The sequence below is a fragment of the Dreissena polymorpha genome, chromosome 5 (genome assembly GCF_020536995.1).
Source record: "Dreissena polymorpha isolate Duluth1 chromosome 5, UMN_Dpol_1.0, whole genome shotgun sequence".
NCBI classification, from domain to species: domain Eukaryota; kingdom Metazoa; phylum Mollusca; class Bivalvia; order Myida; family Dreissenidae; genus Dreissena; species Dreissena polymorpha.
Window position 1 is genome coordinate 123,300,942 of NC_068359.1, and position 9,680 is coordinate 123,310,621.

The following is a 9,680-nucleotide window of genomic DNA, read 5'->3' on the forward strand; positions in this document are numbered from 1 at the left end:
CGCGCGTATGTATGCGCGTGTGTTGTGCTTGTTCGTGTCAGGAGTGTGCGCGCGGATTCAAGTATGTGTGTGTATGCGCGTGTGTGTGAATGTGTGTCCGTGTGCGTGTGTTCGTGCGCGCATTTCCGCGTGTGTGTATGTGTGCTTGTTTGTGTATGGTTTGTGTTTGTGCGAGCGCGCGTTCGTACGTGTGCGCGAGCTCGCGTGCGGGATTGTGCGTGCTCGTATGCGTGTGTGCACGGTGTGTTGTGCGTGCGCGAGCGCGCGCGTTTTGTTGTTTGCATGTGTGTGCGGTGTGTACATGCGTGTGTGCGTGTGTGAGCGTGGGAAATATTTTAATTTTATTAACAAGAGGATTACAAAAATCTGTTGCCGGCTTAGAAAGATGTTAATTGACAACATACGTGAAGTGAAATTGTATAGCAAATACAATATACTGACTACACACACTTGTATGTGTAGCATATATTTTTTTTTGTATTTTGTAATACATATTTCTAAGCACCATACGCTTCATATATAAATATAGATCAATGTTCTTAAGTGCGTAATTATAACAATGTAGGTGTTATATGTCTAGGATAATAAATAAGTAAACATGCTAAAATGTACAAAAAGATAATCCTCAACACAGGAAATGCGTAAATATGTACAGCTAAATTGACAAAATAATTTTATCCCATTTTCACCGCGACATTGACGGTTAACACGTTGTGGAATATACTTGCTTGTATCAACACTGTGGAATATACCTGTCGCGTGCACGGACTACTTTTTAAATGACGTCATGCGATATGCGCTAAAATAAGGTCGATATTGTTTGGTTCATTGATCGAATTATAAGGTCAACACCATTAGAAGAAAATGTGCATATTTTGCATAGAGATACATATATATGACATATATCACCAAAAGAAATGTTGAATAAAATTAAAATTACACGATTTTTGTTTTGTTATTTTTTATTTATATTTACTTTACCACTGAATGATTTTTCATAAGAAACAAAGTCGAAAAAACTTAAGCTTAAAATTATAACCTTCAACCTTTAATATAGTCAATGACATAATGTTCGCCATCCGTTTAATGAATCAGCTGATGATGGCGTCATAAAATGACCATACTTATTGCTTCATTTTCCCCATTTTTTGGACGATTTATTATAAACGCGACTTATTCACTGTTTTGTACATGTACTGTATGTCGACATATCTGAATTGTCTATTGATCACATTTTCCTATTTCGTGAAATGTGCATTGTTTATAACCAAACATATTACTTTGACATTTAACTAAATATTAAGAATGTACAACAAGCCATAACATATCGCACAGTTAATGATAATTGCTATGTTTGCTTTCCTATTTAATTCACGTTAGGCATAGAGCTGTGTAAAGTATAAGATGGTAAAAAATAGCACCACACTGGAATTGGGAACGTCCCATTTTGTACACGGGTATTTTCTACTCGTTATCTGTGTGTACTGGAATGTTTTCCATCTTTGTGTATTTATATATTAAATTATTTTCTCGTACAATAAGGGCATTTACCATAGATAAATAAAACATTGTGCAAGTTTAAAATAATTAGGTTGTATGCAGAAATCTGCAAATGAAAACCGAGTTTACCAACGGCTATTATTAGATAAACTGCTCCGGTTCATTTGAACAGCAGTAATGTAGAGTACATGACGTAGCGTTTGTTTTGTGACGAGAAGAAAGTTTATCGCGTTCATAAATCATTTGAATAAAGTGATGAATGGCATAAGGGTCTTTATTTAATATGCTAAAATAATTATTTAAGACCCTAGATGCAAAATCGTCAATATTAGTTGGTTAAATGGATTATTAGATGGATTTTAAGGATAATTAAAGGTAAGATACTAGTTCTTACGTGTTTTGATTTTTGTTTGTACTTTTGTCGTTCCCTGTAGTCTGTACTCGGGGAAATGATTTTAACATGGGCGCCATTGATGTATCGGATCACACACGGCATACCAAGAACATTATATAAAAAAACTCGTTCTGCGCGTCCTTAAATCGTCGTCCGAAGTCGGAAAAACGTATTGCCCTGTAATTTTGTTGTACAAATAAAGTGTCAGTCGCTGCAATTGTCTGTTTAATCGTCAAATGTCAAGGTCTTCGATAGCTAAAGAAACTTCAGCTTACCGTTTATTTAGTATTGACAGACCTGTTACAAAGTCGCGCCAGTCAAAATCATTTTAAAAAGCGACATTTAAAGTTATGGTAGCCAGAACTAGGTCGTCGATGGTGTACATGTATGTGACATCGACAGCATTGTCAGGAGCAATCGCCGCCATATTGGATTTTGATCATTCTTTCGAAAATAAAATGAATTATAGTAAAGTAAAATCTTCTTTGCGGTCGTAATGTGTAAAATTCGCATAATGCGTAAAATTGAATGTAGCATATGGTGATATTTTTACTTGTTTTACAGTTTTGGGTTTATGTGTGAATTTTGAAAGACTATTTTGCGTACCAGAACAAATACATGTAATCACTACGCATGGTTACATGTTAGATGTTAAGCGATTTTATGACTGAATTAAAATTATTGTTAAGGTTATTACATCTATTTATGTTAAATGTCACGTTGAAAAAATCAAATGGGATAAATAGAATACTAGGACTTAGCGTTGAATACAGAGAAGTTTATGTTGCTCGGCTCGAACACCGAAAGCGCTCGCCAAGGCTCGCGCTTCCGGCGTTCTAAGCCTCCGCAACATACACTTCTCTGTATTCAACGCCTAACCTAGTATTCTCTATATTCCTCAACACAGAATGGTTGTTTTACTCTTAACTTGATTGACTTGAACGTGGCAGTTCTGTTATTTAACATGAGTAGGTGTCTGGATAGTTGTCTATGAGCTATATAAACAAATCTAATCAAGAAGGTGCAGATCTACCGGGAAGAAATGCACACAAAATACATTAAATCCATATACTGTTTTATGCATTTTTTAAAATAATAAGAACGCAGTTCTTTTAATACAAAAATCTGCTTCTGAAAATAATAAATTATGAGAAACACGTAATAAGTGATATGCATTTGTAAATTAATACGAACGCAGTTCTTTTAATCAAAAAATCTACTTCTGAAAAAATACAAACTATGAGAAACACAGTGATAAGTGATGAAATTAAATATATTGTACATTTGCTTTCTATACAAATACAATATACAACTTTACTTGACGTGTTGGTCCGGAAGTATGTACCAAGGCATATCTGTATATATTTTTTTAATTTATATTGTTTGTTGACTAATGTTACTATTTTGTGGTCTTTTCCCTCCGTTTATTATAATAAGTTATGTATAAAGTGTTGTGCTCGTTTACCTAAAGTTTACTACGATAGGTTATGTATACAATTTTGTGTTGTTCTTATACCTAAGTTTATTACAATTGGTTATGTATAATAAACATATATGTATTTTTGTCGATTTTTAATGAGATGTAGATTTATATCTTAGTCTTATTTGAGCACCATCGCTGTTACATTTTCTGTGTAGATGACGGGACGTTTTCTGTCGCTTGATGACATCTTCCTGGCGTACGAGGTGTTGTCCTTTCCTGGCCACGGCTTACTAAGCCAAGTCTGATATTGGTTAGATTTTATTTGCTCAGGTCGGTCACTGCCTCTGATCTAGCAAACAACTTCCCTTCGTAGGACCATGCTCTGTCTATAAGCGTAGGCTCTTTCAGGCGTAGCGACGCAAGAACCTCGGCATTTTTTTTGGTAAGATCTTCATTGATGAAAATCCCTGTGCCCTTTAGTAATTTCGCTCTTTTCATGATGTCTATCTTTGTCTGGCGTCTCACAAATTTAACAATTACTGGTCTGTTTTTATTGTGAATGCTAGTTTGCCGAGCCTATGTGCCACATCAATGTCTCTATATTCTATACGTATTCCCAATTTTTGATTTATCAGATTAGCCGATTGTTCAGCAACGGCATTTGAAGTTTGGTTTTCGGTGTCATTCAGAAGGCCAGTAATTCGGACGCTGTTTCGTCGACCGTACTGTTCCAGGTCGTTTAAGACTGGCCTCATGCGCTTTCTCTGAGGATTGTTCTTTTTGTTTTAACAAGTCAATTTCCAGATTTTTTTCCTCGATTTGTTGTTTTGAGCGACTCGACCTCTTTTGCTTGTTCGAACATATTCCCTTCGATTATTTCGATTCGTTTCATCACTGAGCCCAGAAGTTTCTCTTTAAGTTCTTCGAGCGTTTCCCTTATGATATTTTTTATGATTAAGCTGTCATCTTTTGTTAGTACATTTGACAATTTTGAGCTGATCTCTTTTAAGCGCTTTTTCGATCGATGATTGCGATTGATCTGCTGGCATTTCCGTTTCTTTACTTGTCATGAAATCAGTCAGGCTTTTCTGGTTTGATATAGCTTTGTCGGTCTTTTTCTTTTTATTATGTCTCTTATTTTGCTTTCATGCTACGGGTGTTTCAAAAACTGGTGGTTCTAAACGGCTATCGTCTGTTTAAAGCACTTTAACTTGCTGTTGATGAATGGGGTCTTTTATTCATTATTTGTAGTCATAACCGCGTGATTTTACTTTTACTTTAATCACTACAATCACGATAAAAGAAAAACAACGCGCTGGCTCGGTCACCCCTCGACTGATTTTCTATCGTAGTGTACCGTATTGTACCTATTGTCTGAATTTCAATTGCTTGTCACACTGTTGTTTGGTAGGTAATTCGACAATTAGACTGTTCAGTCATGCGTGACGAACTAACTGTAAACTGGTAGGTAGGTACTAAACCAGTTTTCCAATCTAAATATTGTTTAATGAATTCGATACCCCACCTGCCGCATTATACCGGTAGAGGAAAAAGTGTCAAACAAACTACTAATGTCTTTATGATGTAGTTTTCTTAATTGTCATACTTGCGTTTTGCTCTTTATCCTACACATTTATCCATTCAATTTCACCATAAAATATGTCTCAGATCACTAAAAAAAATTATTTTTACTTCATCTTATTTTGTGTTTTGATACCACCGGAAGCGGAAGTCGGAACGCAATATTATTTCGTTAAACGCTGTTGGATCACTTATGCCATCTAAATATAACAGAATATCAATTTGCGAATTTTGATACGTTCATCCGCAAGTTTCCATGGTCGAGAAGTTGTTAATACGATGCACTTCTCCTTAGGAATTCCAGTAATAGAAGGTAAAGGCTCGTCACCAGGCCATTCATCCAGACCGTCTTGAATAACGAGACACATTTCATTTTTCGTGATGTGTAGGCAAAGTTTCTTCGCTTCCTCACGTTCATCTTCCGCATACATCTTATCAATAAGTTGAGTTTTTTATCATCTGCATTACGTCCTTCTGATGTCTTGAATCTCGCAAAGAGATAAACAATAGAAACTTAATTTTTTAAAGGGTATCAAAGTCAACAAACATCGTTTTTTCTTTTGTAGATTCCGTCGAGGGTTGCATGTTCGTTACACCAATCGTCAACTAACTTTGCAGCGAATGTTGCTTTTCCACTGCCCGGCTCGCCTTGTAAAAATGTTCGTCTGCAAAAATGATTACCTCTGTAAAAGCAATCTTTGTACGAAAAAATTTGCTCTTGTTTTGTGCGTCTCCCATTATTCTCTATTTTCATTATGTGTATTTTTGGACTGGCATATATGTTTTTTACTTGCTTATCGAGACTGGAGCTCATTAAAGACAGAGGAACACAGCTGACAGTGTCGCGGTAATGGTCTATGAGCCTGCAGAAAAGATCTGAAAAGATAATAAATGTTCATAGGAATACATTATTTGCAAATATTTTTTCTACCAATCAGATATATGTATGCTCATAGAGGAACTCATATTTAACATTGTTTTTATTGTTATGTATACTACTCATCAGGCGTATATGTATACATACATATTCTTGCAACAACCGTCATAAAGGCGGGTTAACTTGATTGACAGAGGAAACCATGGTTTCTAAAATGTACCGTCATCAAAAATAAGAACTGAAAGAAACATGGGAAAACTCGATATGCTCACATGAAACGTATCAATGGAGATTTACTGAATGACAAAGGCGCGACCAATTTATTCTTATAATTAATTAAATGTAGCACTTGAAACGAAACGAATATTCGAAAATCGACTGAATATTCGAATCCAAATTTCATATTCGAATATCCGCTTTAAATGCAACGAAACTCTTTATAATGTTAAAGTGCAAGTTGTATTTTTGGTTCAGTAAAGACAACTTTAGTGTATCAGGAATTGTTGGACAACATCATTATCATCATCCCCATGACCGGTCTTGACGTCTGGGTAAACGATGGACAACGCCATAGAGATGTTTCGCCGGGTCTGGTCTGTTGTTGGCTGCTGGTAGTAGCTCCTTCGTAGGGAGGGACTTCCACTCTTTCATATTGTCCATCTTGACGGCGACCTTCATCTAGCGTGCCCTGGATCACAGTCTTGCACAGAGAGGCGTGCCTGGTGACGTGTCAAAACCAAGCAAGGTTAAGTCGTTTGATTGTCGCCATGAGTGGTTCTTGTGGGTCAACAAATGCTGCTGTCATGTTTAGGTCGTACTAATTGCGGAGCAGGCTTCGTAATTACTTGTGTTCAAATGGTGTATCCTGCGTTCTGTGTCCAAGTTAAGTTCCCATGTCTCGCAGCTGTACAGTAGGTTGGAGACTACGAGGAACTTGTATTGCATGTACTTGTTGGGGAAGCTGATGGAATTTCTCGTCCAAACCTGCTTAGTCTGGCTATCGCTATGGTCACCATGGCAATACGGACCTCAGCGGTACTGGTACCCTCATCGGACAGGATTGCTCCCAAGTACTTGAAGCTTGCCATTTCTTCTAGCTTCGTGTCGTTAATGTTAATGACTGCACTGGTGTTGTTTGTGTTTTTCACCACGATCTGCAGCGTCTCCTTGTTGACTTCCAGCGCGTATGCTATTGCTATTTCATAGAGTCTGTTGGTGAGGTCGTGGAGTTCACAGCTGGTATCACCCATGAGGTCAATGTTGACAGATTATCCCAAGTTGGAGATCTTCCATCATACCTCATGCGGTCGAACGTTTTACAATATTCTACACCATAGTACGTCTGGAGAACAGCAGTCATCAATTTACGAAGTGATAAATGGAATACATGAGGTTGTATTCAGAGGTATAGTGTTTGCATTTGGTTTTATGTAGGAGTTTTACACGGGCGTTATACATCGCGTTTAATCTATTGTCTAAGATTCTTGACATGCTGTTCATAGTTCAGCGTCTCTCAAATAAAACAATAAAGACATCCCGACTTACGTTTACCTTCAAATGACCAATAATTTTAATTTCTATATTCATAGACTAAGTACATGATTGTCGAATCAGAATTTAGTTACTCGAATATTAACTATTCAAATTGGTTGAAAACAAGTATCAATTTATTTAGGCTTTAGAGTGTTCTTTTTTAACTCACAGTATAATCTTCAATTAAGACTCTAACTTCTATACTAAGTGTCACCCTCGCGTGTTTGGAATAATTTCACACGCTCCAGTGATAAGACGAAGGCACCATGCAATTTATGTACACAGAAGGAATATAATTAATATCGTCAAAGTTTTATTAAAGTTTTGACATCGTTTAAGTTCCGAAACATTGAGCGAAAAACACGTTAATATTATGTATAGAAAAGAATACAATTAATTTAGTATAGCATTAAAATAAATGAGAATTATTGTAATATGTTTACCGAAAATGAACTGATATCGTATGAAAATAGAAAGTAAAAAGTGAAAATGAAGAGCATTATAATCAATTATCTTTTGTAAAATGAATGCTCTATCCCCTTATCAAAATGAATATAGGATACGATTTTCAGTAGTATCTGAGGCAATAAGGGCCAGTACTTTGCTTCAGAGTGTCGAACGTTCGGATGTCAAAATCATAAGTTTTAAGAATCGAATATTCGAATGTATTCAAATATTGACAAACGAATATTCGATTATCATAAAAAAGGTTTAAACAGTATTAAACAACACAAACAAAAATCCCATACAAACGTATACGAGACATCAATCACGACAAAACTGCCTGTTTGTAAAGGCTGAATTTCTGATCAAAATTAAACGTATGTGGTTTTAACTTGTAAGAGATTTACCAAAACACAAAGCCATAACATGTTAATAACATCATTTGAAATACATGCTGTTTGTAAGAATAATGCACCTATTTAGTTAACAATACCGTGAAACAAAATAAGTAGTCGAAAATTGTTGGGTATATTCTTACTTCTCGGGAACTTGGCCACTACATCAACTGAACAAATATTCTGAAAAAGTTGTGGGCAGATTGGACTGAAAAGTGACTTTAAAAGTGTAAACAAGTTTCACTGAATCCATTTCAGGAAATATGCCCCTGCCATTGAGGACCATGTTTTTCCGCGTGCCAGAATATTTTATTTGAACAATATTCTAAGCAAGTTTCATGATAATTTGACCATCATTTTGATTTCTTAATTTTTTTGTTAAAAAGTTCTAAATATGGCCATATGAGGAAACATGCCCCGCCCCCCGGCAGCCATGTTTTTTTTATTTCTTTTATTAGAACCAATGATCTTTGAAAGGTTCATTGCAGCTAATTTTAGTTGAACAGTAAAGCATTACTTTAGTATTTAAAAAGCTTCACCAAACTCTTAAAAAGTAAACTTCCCCGCAATGTTTTCCAAAGGACCGGAACATTTTCAATTAAACTTATATATCAGATTAACACATGTTCTGAACGAGTTTTACGATTATTAATCAATTTATTTTACCTTCAGGGTGTTAACAAGTTGTGTTTTTTAACTTGACCTACTCAACTTTAGCTTGATTTCAAGAAGCCCAGTTTCAAAGTCCGCCGATATATCATCCGAACAAAAATCCTGAGGCGGTTCCATGTATATTCAGGAATACACGTGGTCTCTTTAATGTAAACATGCTAAATGTTGCCGACGCACACCGCACGACGCTCGACGAACCACGACAATAGGTGACCACAAACGTTCTTAATGAGCGCATTCTGCTCAGGTGTTCTAAAACATATATGTAAGCTAGATTATTCTGTTTACTTACTTTCTGCGACTCTTTTGTAGTTATGCTCAATAGCTTTGTTGACATCTTGAATCAGATTTCCCCATTCAGTTTGATGCAGGCTGTCATTCTGAAGCTACATTCGAATAGGAAAGCACTTGTTATATTATAATATGAGACATGATTTGAAATAGCGTCATTATTGAAAGTAGGACATTCATTGAACTTGACAAATAACTACGCCATGTCTCATTTAAAGCAGATGCGAATCTTAAGTATTAGTGAAATTAACCTGAAAATGCCATCATTCCTACTCCACATTGATTACACACAAACACAAATTATGATTTATGGGATAAGTTGCTTAAAGTCATGAACACTTAACACCTCAACAACTCGTGTAAAATATATAATAGAAAGATGGCAAAGATGATCATGAACCGCTCATTTAAGGTCAATGTACATCAATGGTAGACGACTTAACCTGATTACCGCATTTTGCACCAATGTGACATAGATTGACATTCAAAATTAGGATTACAGACCAGTTGCTTCAGTTATATTGTTCAGAGTTCGCCCTGTTGGTCGCGTATGCGTTCTTGAGTTATCAT